The sequence below is a fragment of the Nycticebus coucang genome, chromosome 12, assembly GCF_027406575.1.
Source record: "Nycticebus coucang isolate mNycCou1 chromosome 12, mNycCou1.pri, whole genome shotgun sequence".
Taxonomy (NCBI): Eukaryota; Metazoa; Chordata; class Mammalia; order Primates; family Lorisidae; genus Nycticebus; species Nycticebus coucang.
The window spans coordinates 18,849,006-18,862,041 of NC_069791.1; the positions used below are offsets into that span (position 1 = coordinate 18,849,006).

The 13,036-nt window shown below is 38.4% G+C and overlaps 1 protein-coding gene across 1 annotated transcript in view; it reads right to left on the reverse strand.

Annotated features, from left to right (window-relative positions):
- LOC128561893 (translation initiation factor IF-2-like) overlaps positions 1-13,036 on the reverse strand; it is a 29,790-nt gene that overhangs the window by 13,831 nt on the left and 2,923 nt on the right. The gene's annotated exons all lie outside the window — the stretch shown is intronic.

Genomic DNA, 13,036 nt, shown 5'->3' on the forward strand with positions numbered 1-13,036 from the left:
AAGAGAATCACCTAAGCCCAAGAGTTGCTGTGAGCTGTGATTGCACAGCACTCTATGGAAGGCAACAAAGTGAGACTGTCTCAAAAAAAATAAATAAAAAATCAAATACTTAGAACTAAATCTAAGCAAGAGCTCTAACTGAAAATTATGAAATATTATTAGAAGCAGGCAGAAGTCATCTATGGTGTTCAGAGTTAGGAGAAAGGTCACCATTGGAAGGTTAGTGACAAGAAGGAACACAGGGGACTTTTGGACTAATGGTTCATGTTCTGTGTTTCTATTCAGGTTACAAGGGTGTGTTGCCCTTGGTCTGCTAATCCTCTTTTGCTTGGTGCCATAATTCTTGTCCCATGATTATCTTTGCTGGAACTTTTTTATTTTCATCAGAAGAGTTGAACAGAACTCAATTGTTACTTAGGTAATTGTTCTAATTTACTTTCATAAGTATATCTCGTTGAGGCTCTGCAAAATGTCTGCTTCTCAGGACTTATTTGCCTGTGCTGGTTTTATCTCCAGGCGGTTCTTCAGCTTTCTGATAATGTCTTTCTGACACGAGTTCTATGTTCTTTGTCCATTTGCTGTCTTGTGCATCATCGCATTTCTACTGTATTTACGATGTGGTTCCGCTTTTGCAATCAGTTACTGTATTGAGACAGGAAGACGGGAGAGGTTGTCTTTAATGGAAAGGGCAATTTTCTGGTTAGGGTAGAATCATGATGCAATTGTGTTTCTTTCACACTGAGGCTTCCTTGATCAACCGCTTGGTGCCTTCTGCCCAGGGATGACGATACCCAGCCAACATGGGTGTGTGGTCTTCTTGGCAGACACAATTCTCTAGTGTCACTGGATTTACCACGTACAACAGCTTGATACCACTAAACCAAACTCACCAAATGAACTACTTTTTGTTTTTTTTTTTTAGTATTTCACATTCCTGAAAACATATTTATGATTATAAAGTTGGCTTCCCAAAGCTTGCTTATAGCCAACAAGTTCTGATCCACTTGATTCTTGCTGTAAATTGATAGGGAGGTATTCCTTGGATTATAGTTTAAATTCTCCATGTATCAGATTAATTCTGGGACACCCAGAAAATGAAATTTCTGGACCTGCCAACCTGAGCTATGTGATTGCTGTCAAGGTGGCCTCTCTGGAGAGCTCACTGTCCAGCTTCCTGCAGACAGTGCAAATGAACATTTGAGTACTCCTTGGGTCATGCACATTCGCTTTTTAAAAATAGAGCCAAGGATGTAATAGAAATTGGCCAACTAAAAAAAAAAAAAAATTAGGGCGGTGCCTATGCCTCAGTGAGTAGGGCTCCGACTAAGGGTGGCAGGTTCAAGCCTGGGCCTGGCCAAACTGCAACAAAAAATAGCCAGGCAGTGTGGCAGGCGCCTGTAGTCCCAGCTACTCAGGAGGCTGAGGCAAGAGAATCGTCTAAGCCCAAGAGCTGGAGGTTGCTCTGAGCTGTGATGCCACGGCACTCTACCAAGGTTGACAAAATGAGACGCTATCTCTGAAAAAAAAAAAAAAGAAAAGAAAAAAAAAGAGCCAAGAAGCCAAGGTTCTCGTCCTTTCCCAATAAAGGAAATTGTGAAAAGAGGAATTTAGATGTCCAATAGTTTTAATAAATATTGAGTGAATGGAAAATTCTATTTTGACATAAATGTGGACAACTGCCACATTAAGCATGTTTTCCATCATCTTGCTGTTTCCATGAACTAGGGAATGTCAGTGAGCAGACTCGTCCTCCAGCTACGTTTTGGGATTTGCACTTGACCTCTTCTACACAGCGGCTGTCAAGGAAACCTATGTTGGTTTCCTAACCATGTATTTTTATCACAATGCAAGAGGCAAATAGCAGCATGTCAAAACGGCTCTCTGGAGAGACTGTGTATTATTATCGCTTGTTTTATTTTGCCTTCTATATTGTTTAAAACCCCTTTGGGTGTTCTCCAGTGTGTATTGAGACTGCTGAGACCCTCACTCCTGATGAAAAGTCTCCCTGTGGCTGTCCCCACAACATACAACCTTTGAACCTCCTGGGGTGTTGAGAAGCCAAGACATGCAGACCAGTGGACCCATTCCAGTCTGCAGCTGTCATGAGAGACTACTGTCAACAGCAAGGCTTAGCGGGGCTGAATGAGTACCCGCTGTACTCTGGTACAGCCGGGCTCAGGGGAGCAACATAATTAGTGCAAACATCACTGTGGTGAGACACCTCTCCAGCTCTGTTTATTTTGTACATAAACCTAGCCATTAGGTTCAGCAAACATTTTTTAAACACCTGTGCTGTGCCAGTCCAGGTGCAAGGCACAAGGGCAACAAGGCGATACTCTTTTCCAGCTTCACAGTTCCCAAAGCACTTTGCACATGTCTCATCTAAGTCGACCTTGGGAAATTGAACAGTATATATACTGGTGCTGCATTTCCATTTTAAAAATGGGGAAGCTGAGAATTTGAAAGGTTGAGTCACTTCCCAAAGTTTATACAGTTAATAAATGGATATTCTGGGACCCAAACCCAGGGATTTGATTCTTTTTTTTTTTTTTTTTTTTGTAGAGACAGAGTCTCACTGTACCGCCCTCGGTAGAGTGCCGTGGCGTCACACAGCTCACAGCAACCTCCAGCTCCTGGGCTTACGCGATTCTCTTGCCTCAGCCTCCCGAGCAGCGGGGACTACAGGCGCCCGCCACAACGCCCGGCTATTTTTTGTTGCAGTTTGGCCGGGGCTGGGTTTGAACCCGCCACCCTCGGCATAGGGATTTGATTCTTAATTTAATGCTCCATTTTACTACATTGCTCCTTTATTTTTATTATACATTGCCATTTAGCATTTAATTAGAGGGTGTTCCAGACCCCTGGTATGTGCTAGGAGAAAGATACTACTTCCTTTGTTTATAACTTTTTGTTGTTAACGCCATGGATAAGATGAGCCATAGGGTTCATGTTATCATTGCTTAATCTTGAGAGGTAATTTTCATCTCTGACCATTTAATAGTTTCCCCCACATTATATTCCATTTGCATATAATTTGCTTTGTTGAATCAGCTCTAAAATTCTGCATGTATGTAGTATGTGGAATTTTTGAAGTTCAAAGTACCTGTTTTTTGTTGCAAATATTTTGGCTCTTGTTTGTATCTAATTTAGAATATACTATACTATACTGTCAAATCTTATAGTTACTTCTAATAACACTACAAATTCCTAGAGGAGAGTGACATATCACGGGACTGGGAGTGTGGCCAGGACTAACAATATTTGCTGAATGGAATTGAAATGATGGCTGACCTGGCTACTCCCTAAATGGAAAGCATTAGAGGTAAATTGTTAAGCATGAAATTAGAACAGACAGACTTTGCTGGGAATCTGGGTCCACCACTAATCTTGGGCAAGTTATATAAACCACTAAGCCTCATGGCCCTCATTAGCAAATGGAGATGTTAATGACGATGACTGGGGTGCCAAGACAGGACCATGATTATTGTAGACTTCAAATGAGATGCCCGGTATACAGTGAACAAACAATAGCTGGTAGTTCTTATTATCAAGACCACTTTCTTGGATCTTTCCAGAGGTTGTTCTGTTATAGGAATGTGATGCTTCTTTTCACTATCACAAACTGAAAGGTCAGAGTTCCAGGGCAAATTACCCATAAAATATCCACCATAGAGGGCTATGTATTTGCTCAAAATAATTGAATAAGTATTTGCGATAGTGTAGATGGCTTATTCTCTTCTTTCTCAGTTTTATTTGATTTGTTGGAGAATAATGGTTGCTTCAAATTAGATATTATTTTGAATAATTAGATTCACCTTTATAGAGCTATGATAAATAATTATTCTTACAGGAAATCAAATTTTTTAAAGGACATAAGATGGGAATCTGAATGCTGCATATAATTTTCTAAACTGGGTTTATTAAATATTATCTGTATTTATCAGACAGATAACATTAGCCCCAGTTTGGGGGGACATAATAGCATTTAGGAATTCAGTTAGACGATCCCTTTAGGCTAATAATGAGCAAAATGAAAATTAGAGCACCTACCAGAAATGGCCATGGCGCTAGGTGCATAGCTTTAACACATTACGTTTTTTAAAAGCAAATTTAGATTTACAGAAAATTTTATCTACTTATTTCATTCCTAAGGCTAAAGATTTTGGAATATTAAAAAAAAAGATCAGCTTGTTTCTCTCATTACATAATTATGGCAAAAAAACCCATCTTTTTGCAAACTTGTTAGGTTTTTCACTTCCATGGAATTGTCCTTGAAGCAGAAACTCTAATTTACCAATAGATTCTGAATGGCATTCTCTGATTCTTTATATTTTCTCTATACCCCCCAATTTTTCTACAAGCACATATTGTACTAATTCAAGGAAAAAAAGGTTTTAGTTCTTATTTTTGTTTCTCATTGAAAAACAAAATGTGGCATGGGCAGGCATCTCTGTCTTTGTGACAGAGACAGGTTCATGGCTGTTGAGAGTCCATCCCAACAGAATGTTGAGCCCCAAACCTAGCAATATGGACAACTGGCCAATAAGAAGTGCCTATTAAGTGCCTCATTTTAGTCAGGTTTGTGTGGCTATTATGACATTTATGTATTGTTATAATTATCAGACTAAAGAATAATGCCTGGCACACAGTAGGTGCTTAGTCAATGTTTGCCAAGACAGGACCATGATTATTGTACAAAACAAGGGAAGTAGAATCCATTTCCTTGCCCGAGAAGCCAGAAGAGAGTTTTGTTCTCTGAAACTACAGCAGCTGATGATGAACTAGGAACCACAATTAAGCAAAAACAGTGGTGGACCTTACTTTAAACAATTGTAAGTTTTCACAGTACTTTTTCTTATAAACAAAAACATTGTAGAATAATTGAAAATACTATTAGGAAAAGAGAACAAACATGTTAAAAACAGCTGTTATGACATAGGTATATCCTCTTTCAGATGATCTTCCATACATACCATATAAATCAGTGTTTTTTTTTTTTTTTTGGCTGGGGCTGGATTTGAACCTGCCACCTGCAGTATATGGGGCTGGCGCCCTACTCCTTTGAGCTACAGGCGCCACTCCATACCATATAATTTATATAGATATTTTTTCTTTCACAAAAATTGAAATCACACCATTTTGTAATTTTTTGCTCTGTCACCAGATATTCCTATGCCATATTATTTTTAATGACAACATAATAGGACACCAGATAAATGTACACTAATTTATTTACCCATATCCCTATACTCATTTTTTCTGTTAAAAATAATGCTATAATAAACTTGTGACACCCAATCATAAATGAATACTTGATAGATTAAAGTGATTTCTCAACTATAGAGAATTTGCCTGAAGTTACTTTTTCTGAGGAATGGGACTAGCATTACTCACCAGACAGAGAGAGGAGAAGCGTGTGTCTGCCTAGGGCAATGCTGTCAGATGAAGAAAATAAACACGGACTTGAACTAATTGGTTTTCTAACACTCTGTATTCTTGGCATCTGGACAACAGAAGACAAATTGTTATCAGAAAATCAGGTTAAGCTGGGTGTGTTGGCCTATATTGGTAATCCTAGTACTCTGGGAGGCTGAGGCAAGTGGAGCAGTTCAAGACCAGCCTGAGCAAGAGCAAGACTCTGTCTGTACTTAAAAAAAAAAAAAAAACAAGGGCGGCGCCTGTGGCTCAGTGAGTAGGGCACCAGCCCCATATGCCAAGGGTGGTGGGTTCAAACCCAGCCCCGGCCAAACTGCAACAACAAAAAAAATAGCCAGGCGTTGTGGCGGGCGCCTGTAGTCCCAGCTGCTCGGGAGGCTGAGGCAAGAGAATCGCGTAAGCCCAAGAGTTAGAGGTTGCTGTGAGCCGTGTGACGCCACGGCACTCTACCCAAGGGTGGTACAGTGAGACTCTGTCTCTACAAAAAAAAAAAAAAAAAAAAAAAGACAGCCAGGTACAGTGGCACACACCTGTAGTTCCATTCCAGGTATATGGGAGGCTGAGGTAGAGGAATCACTGGAAGCCCAAGAGTTTGAGGTTGCTGTGAACTATGATGATGTCAGGTGTCATGGCCCTCAACCAAGGGCAACAGAGTGAGACTCTATCTCAGAAAAACAAAACAAAACAAAACAACAACAATAAAAAAAACCCCACTCTGACAGAAATGGACAGATTCTCCAAATAAACAACTAAACAAAGAATAGACTTAAATACAACCTTAGAACAAATGGACTTAACAGACATATGTAGAACATTTCTTTCTTTTTTTTTTTTTTTTTGGCCGGGGCTGGGTTTGAACCCGCCACCTCTGGCATATGGGATCGGCGCCCTACCCGCTGAGCCACAGGCACCGCCCTAGAACATTTATTTCATCCTAATAAAACTGAGTACACATTCTTCTCATCATCCCACAGATCATCCTCCAAACTGATCTATCTTAGAGCACAAATATAACCTCAACAAATTTAAAAGAATAGAAATTATTTCTTACATCTTCTTGGACCATTCACAGAATAAAAGTCGAACTCCACACCAGCAGAAATCATACCCCCATAAAATTATGGAAACTAAGTAACCTTATGCTGAAGTACAGCTGGGTTAGGGACGAGATTAAGAAGGAAATCATCAGATTTCTTGAACAAAATGACAATGCAGCCTGTAGATACTGCAAAGGTAGTCCTAAAAGGGAAATTTATAGTATTAGATGCCTTCATTCAGAAAACAGAAAGAGAGCAAGTCGAAACAACCTAATGGACCATCTCAAGAATCTCAAAATGAAGAACAATCCAACCCCAAACCTAGTAGAAGAAAAAAAATAACCGAAATCAGAGCAGAATTAAATTGAGAACACAAGAATCGTTTGGAAGATCAGTGAAACAAAAAGTTGGTTCTTTGAAAAGATTAATAAAATCAATAAACCCTTGGTCAGACTAATCAGAAACAAAAACGTAAGATCTCTAATAACCTCAATCAAAAATGAAAAAGGGGAAATAACAACAGATACCACAGAAATACAAAAGATCCTTAACAATTACTACAAAGAACTCTATGACCAGAAATTTGAAAATGTAGAGGAAGGACCAATACCTGGAAACACAACACCTTCCTAAACTCAACCAGAAAGAATTATAAATTTTGAGTACACCTGTATCAAGCACTGAAATTGCATCAACTATACAAAATCTTTGGAAAAATAAAAAGCCCTGGGCCAGACGATTTCACACCAGAATTCTACCAAACCTTCAAAGAGGAACTAGTACCTATATTGCATAACCTATTCCAAAACACAGAGAAGGAAGAAATCCTCCTTAACATATTCTATGAAGTAATTATCACCCTGATTCCAAAATCTAGAAAGGACCCAACAAAAAAGGAAAACTATCAGATGATATCGTTAATGAATATTGATGCCAAAATCTTTAATGTGGTCATAGCAAACAGAAGGCACCTACACATTAAAAAAATTATACATTATCGGAGGTGCCTGCAGCTCAGTGAGTAGGGCACCAGCCCCAAATACGGGGTTCAAACCCAGCCCCGGCCAAGCTGCACTAAGAAAATAGTCAGGCGTTGTGGCGGGTGCCTATAGTCCCAACTACTTGGGAGGCTGAGGCAAGAGAATCTCCTAAGCTCAAGAGCTGGAGGTTGCTGAGAGTTGTAATGCCATGGCACTCTCCTGAGGGTGACAAAGTGAGACTCTAAAAAAAAAAAAATTATACATCATGATCAAGTGGGTTTTATCCCCAGAATGCAAGGTTGGTTCAACATATGTAAATCTATAAATGTAATTCACCACATTAATAAAATAAAAAACAAAGACCATATGAATCATTCAATTGATTTGGTGAAAAGGTATTTGACAAAATTCAGCATCGTTTTCTGACAAGAATACTTAAGAAAATTGGCATAGGTGAATATTTCTTATACTGATAGAGGCCAGCTACAACAAACCCATAGTCAATATCATATTGAATGGAGTAAAACTGAAAGCTTTTCCACTTAGAACTGAACCAAACAAGGATGCCCACTATTGCCAGTGCTAGTGCGGAAGTCCTAACCAATGCAACCAGGCAAGAGAAGGAGATCAAGGGTATTCAAATGGGGACATCCAATGTTCATGGATGACATGATTTTATACCTATAAAACCCCAGGGACTCAACTACAAAGCTCTTAGATGAGATCAAGAAATATAGTAACATCTTAGGATATAAGATCAGTATCCACAAATTAGTAACCTTCATATATGCCAATAACAGTCAAGCTGATAATCAAATCAAAGACACATAACCCTTCACAGTAACTCTAAAGAAAATGAAATAACTGGGAATATATCTAACAAAGGATGTGAAGGATCTCTATAAAGAGAACTATAAAACCCTGAGAAAAGAAATAGCAGAAGACATTAACAAATGAAAGAACATACTATGCTTGTGGCTGGGAAGAATCAACATGGTTAAAATGTCCATACTACCCAAAGCAATCTACAGATTTAATGCCATTTCCATCAAAGTCCCAATGTCGAGTTTGAAGAACTTGAGAAAATAGTACTTTGTTTCATATGGCAACAGAAAAAAAAAACTCAAAAAGCCAATACAATTTTAAGAAATAAAAACAAATCTGGAGGCATTATATTACCAGACTTCAGGTTATTCTACAAGTCCATAGTAATCAAAACAATTGTAGTGCTGGCACAAAAATAGAGTTATAGATCTATGGAAAAGAATAGAGAATCTAGAGATAAATCCAGCCACATATTGCCATCTGATCTTTGATAAACCAAACAAAAGCATACACTGGGGGAAAGAATTCCTATTTAATAAAAGATGCTGGGAGAACTGGTTAGCCACATGTAGAAGACTAAAATTGATCCCTCACCTCTCACCACTGAAAACAATTGACTCCCGCTGGATAAAAGATTTAAATTTAAGACATGAAACAATAATATTCTAGAAGAAAGTGTGGGGAAAACTCTTGACAAAAATCAACCTGGGAAAAGATTTTATGAAGAAGACCCCCTTGGCAATTGCAGCAACACCAAAAATAAATAAATGGGACATGATCAAACGAAAAAGCTTCTGCACAGTGAAGGGTACCACAACTAAAGCAACCATACAGACTTCAGAACGGGAGATGATATTTTCATGCTATGAATTTGACTAAGGCCTGATAACCAGAATCTATGGAGAATTTAAATTAATCAATGGGAGCCAAAAATCTCATTTATAAGTGGGCAAGAGACTTGAACAGAAACTTCTCTGAAGAAGACAGAATGGCCAACAAATACATGAAAAAATGTTCATTTTTTTCAACAAAGAAATGCAAATGAAAACCATTCTGAGATATCACCTAACTCCAGTGAGATTAGCCCACTTCACAAAATCCTGATGCTGGCATGGATGTGGAGTGAAGGGGATACTTTTGCACCGCTGGCAGAATTGCAAACTAATACAAACTCTATGGAAAGAAATATGGAAAATTCTCAAAGAACTAGAAGTTGACCTTCCGTTTGGTCCCATAATCCCATTCCTAGGTATCTACACAAAAGAAAAAAAATTATTTTACCTCAAGGACATTTGCACTAAAATGTTTATTGCAGCTTAGTTCACAATTGCCAAGATGTGAAAGCATCCGTAGTGCCCATCAACCCATGAATGAATGAACAAACTGTGGTATATGTATACCATGGAATACTGTTCAGCCCTAAGAAAAGAGGAGACTTTACATCTTTTGTGTTTACTTGGATGGAGGTGAAACACATTCTTAGTAAAGTATCCCAAAAATGGAAAAAAGTATCCAATGTACTCAATACTAATAGTAAACCAATATATAAATATCTACAAGCCCATACAAAAGAAAAAATACAAGTATAGTCTAATGAGAGGGAGGAGAGAGGAAGAAGAGAGAAGGGGTGATTGGCAGGATCTCACCTAATGTGCACAAGGTGAGGGTATCCAGCACAACCCCTAGGCCAAGGGCTGAACTACAACTTGAACTTTACCTTAGAAATGAAAACAATGTAACCTAAACATTTGTACCCTCAAATTAATCTGAAATTTAAAAAAAAATTAAGGAAAGAAAATCAGGTTAATCAGGTTCATTTTTTGAAGTTAAAAGAAATTTTAGAAATAATTGATTGTTATATTCTTAATTAACTCTTGGGGTTTATAAACAGGTTAAAGGATTTTGCTAAAAACTAGACCTTAAGTCATCTCACCTCATAATATGATAGGGTTCTGTAATCATGCAGAGGTTTAATACTTTTATAATTAAAGATTCAAGGTAAATGGGACTTGAGCCCCACAGCCACATTCTAAGTTCAAGCGCAGCTTAACTAACTATGCAGACATTTCAATTGGTTCTGCAACCGTTTAACCTAAAAAAACCCCATCCAAACTTTAAAAACAACATGCTAAGTTAAAAAAGCCAGACACAAAGAAGTCAGACACGTGTTGTATGATTCCATTTATATGAAATGTCCAGAATAGGTACATCCACACAGACAGAAAGTAGATTTGTGGTTGTCTGGGGCTGGGAGGAGGAGGACTGGAAGTTCTATGTATGAAGCTGTCTTTGGGGTAATGAAAATACAAATGACCCCCAACTTACAATAGGATGGTTCAGTTTATCTTATGATGGATCCTAAATTGAAGACTTAGAATTTTTCAACTTTATAATGTCAAAGTTATACACATTCAGTAGAAACTTAAGAGTACCCATACAATCACATGTATAGTATTCAATGCATTACATGAGGTAGCCAGCACTTCATCATAAAACAGGCTTTATGCCAGACAATCGTGTCCAACTGTAGGTTAATATAAATGTTTTGAGCACATTTAAGGTATAGTAGACTAAACTATGGTGTTCAGTAGGTCAGGTGTATTAAATGCATTTTTGGTCTTGTAATATTTCCAATTTATGATGACTTTATAGGGATGCAATCTCATTGTAAGTCGAGGAGCAGCTATGTTCTGTAATTAGTGGTGATGGTTGTACTATACTGTGAGTACAACAAAAACCACTGAATTGTGCATTTTGAAATAATTAAAATGGTAAATTTTATGTTTTGAATTTTATCTCAACTGAATTAAAAACAAAAAATTGTCTAGCCTATGTCAATGAAAGTAAGAGATAGGATGATCAGATGGGTGAGTGGGGTGGCTTAAAGAGTTGCCCAGGTAAACTCTCCCTAGGAAACACCCCCCTCCCTGTTTCTAGTCAAGGAAAGGAGGCATCCAGGGAAATAAACACCCTGGGTGCACTGGAGTTCAGAGAGCAAAGGAGCCAGAGTTTGAGCCTGCTCTGAAAATACATCAGTGACACAGGATTCGGTGAGAGATGTGGTTCTATAACAAATCTTGGGCATTTTACAAAAATAAGTTGGAGCAGACAATAGAGAACAGGCTGCTATGAGCTAAGTGCATTTCCAGAGTTGCTGGGCAGAAGTACGCGTTCCTTTGGGCTAAGGCTTACCCTATTAAGAGTGCTGCCTATTAGGCGACTTCCACAGAAGCTCCTGTGTGCCTGTAGAGCCAATGACCCCAACAAACTCAATCTCCAAAGAACACCTCATGTGTCCTCAAGTTAATAAAAAGAGGACATAATAGATGTCTCCAGTGTTCAAATTACACTTGAATAAGGACACACACGAGAATCAAATGAGATAAAGAATATGAAAGCCCTTCATGGGATGTAAAGTGCCCTTAAAGTGTAACTTTTAGTAAAAATGTCTTAAGAATCATCACACCAGTGTTGTAACAATTTATCTCATATCTCTGATTCTTTAAGTCTTTGATTATAACCTGAAAAAAATCTGGAAATCATAAGGCCAGAAGTACCCCTGAGATTTCATCTCCTCAAATCACTTGCCTAGAGGCTGAAGTTATTTCCGACCGAGCCAGACACTCTCGTGACCACATCCAGATCAGCACTCAAGATTCAGAATTATCGCAGTGCCAACTCACTTTCTACTATCCCTTGGAGTCATTATTGAATGGTCAAAAATACCAATAGATTATGTCATGTGGAAGAGACCAGAAGAGTATCTGTCCTATTTTAAACTCCTGAGAAGGCAACTCAACCATCTGTCTTGGCAACCCATTCTAGGTTGGAGCCACCCTGGCAGAAACATCTCTCTTCTGTTTAATCTAAATCCTTCAAATAGAACCTTGAGATAATTGCATCCTATTTCATTTTCAAATAATTTGAAACACAGTTGTTTACCATCTGGGTTATGGGATTATATAAAGTCACAGGGTTGTGGTGAGCAGTAAATAAAATAATGCATGTGTCTGGCACATAATAATGGCTCAGTACATATTTGTTATTTCCATAATTATATGTATTAGGACTCTGTCAGTCAAAGTGACATAAGCACAACTCAAAATAATTTAAGCAAAAAGAAAACAAAAAGAGGAAGGAGGGAGAAAACACAATTAAAAAGGCAATAGAAGTGTACAGTGGCCTTCAGGTACCACTGCATCAAATAATGTTAGCAGGGTCTTCTTTTCCTTCTTTCCCTATGTCAGTGGTTCTCAACCTTCCTAATGCCGCAACTCTTTAGTACAGTTCCTCATGATGTGATGATCCCCAATCATAAAATTATTTTCATGGCTACTTCATAGTAATTTTGCTACTATAACGTAAATAACTGATATGCAGGATGGTCTTAGGCGACCCCTGTGAAAAGGGTTGTTCAACCCCCAAAGGGGTTGTGACCCACAGGTTAGAACCATTGCCCTATGTCTTTCAGACTTTTGAAGCTTTAAGCAGCAGTATGGGAACCAGAAAATCCAGGGGTAGTAGACCATACTTCAATGACCTTGAGTAGGTTCCCCATTCCTTAGTTCATTCACCAAAAATTTATTGTTGTGTTAGGCAGGGTTCTAGAAGCTGAGAAGAGAAGTATCCAAGACATAAAATTGCTGCCTTCATGAGATTTGCCTTTGAGTAGAAAGAATAGATTTGTTAGAAAGCAAAGAGGTGAAGGAATGCTAGATTATCTTCCGGAAAATAAGGTCACATCCTACCATATTATAT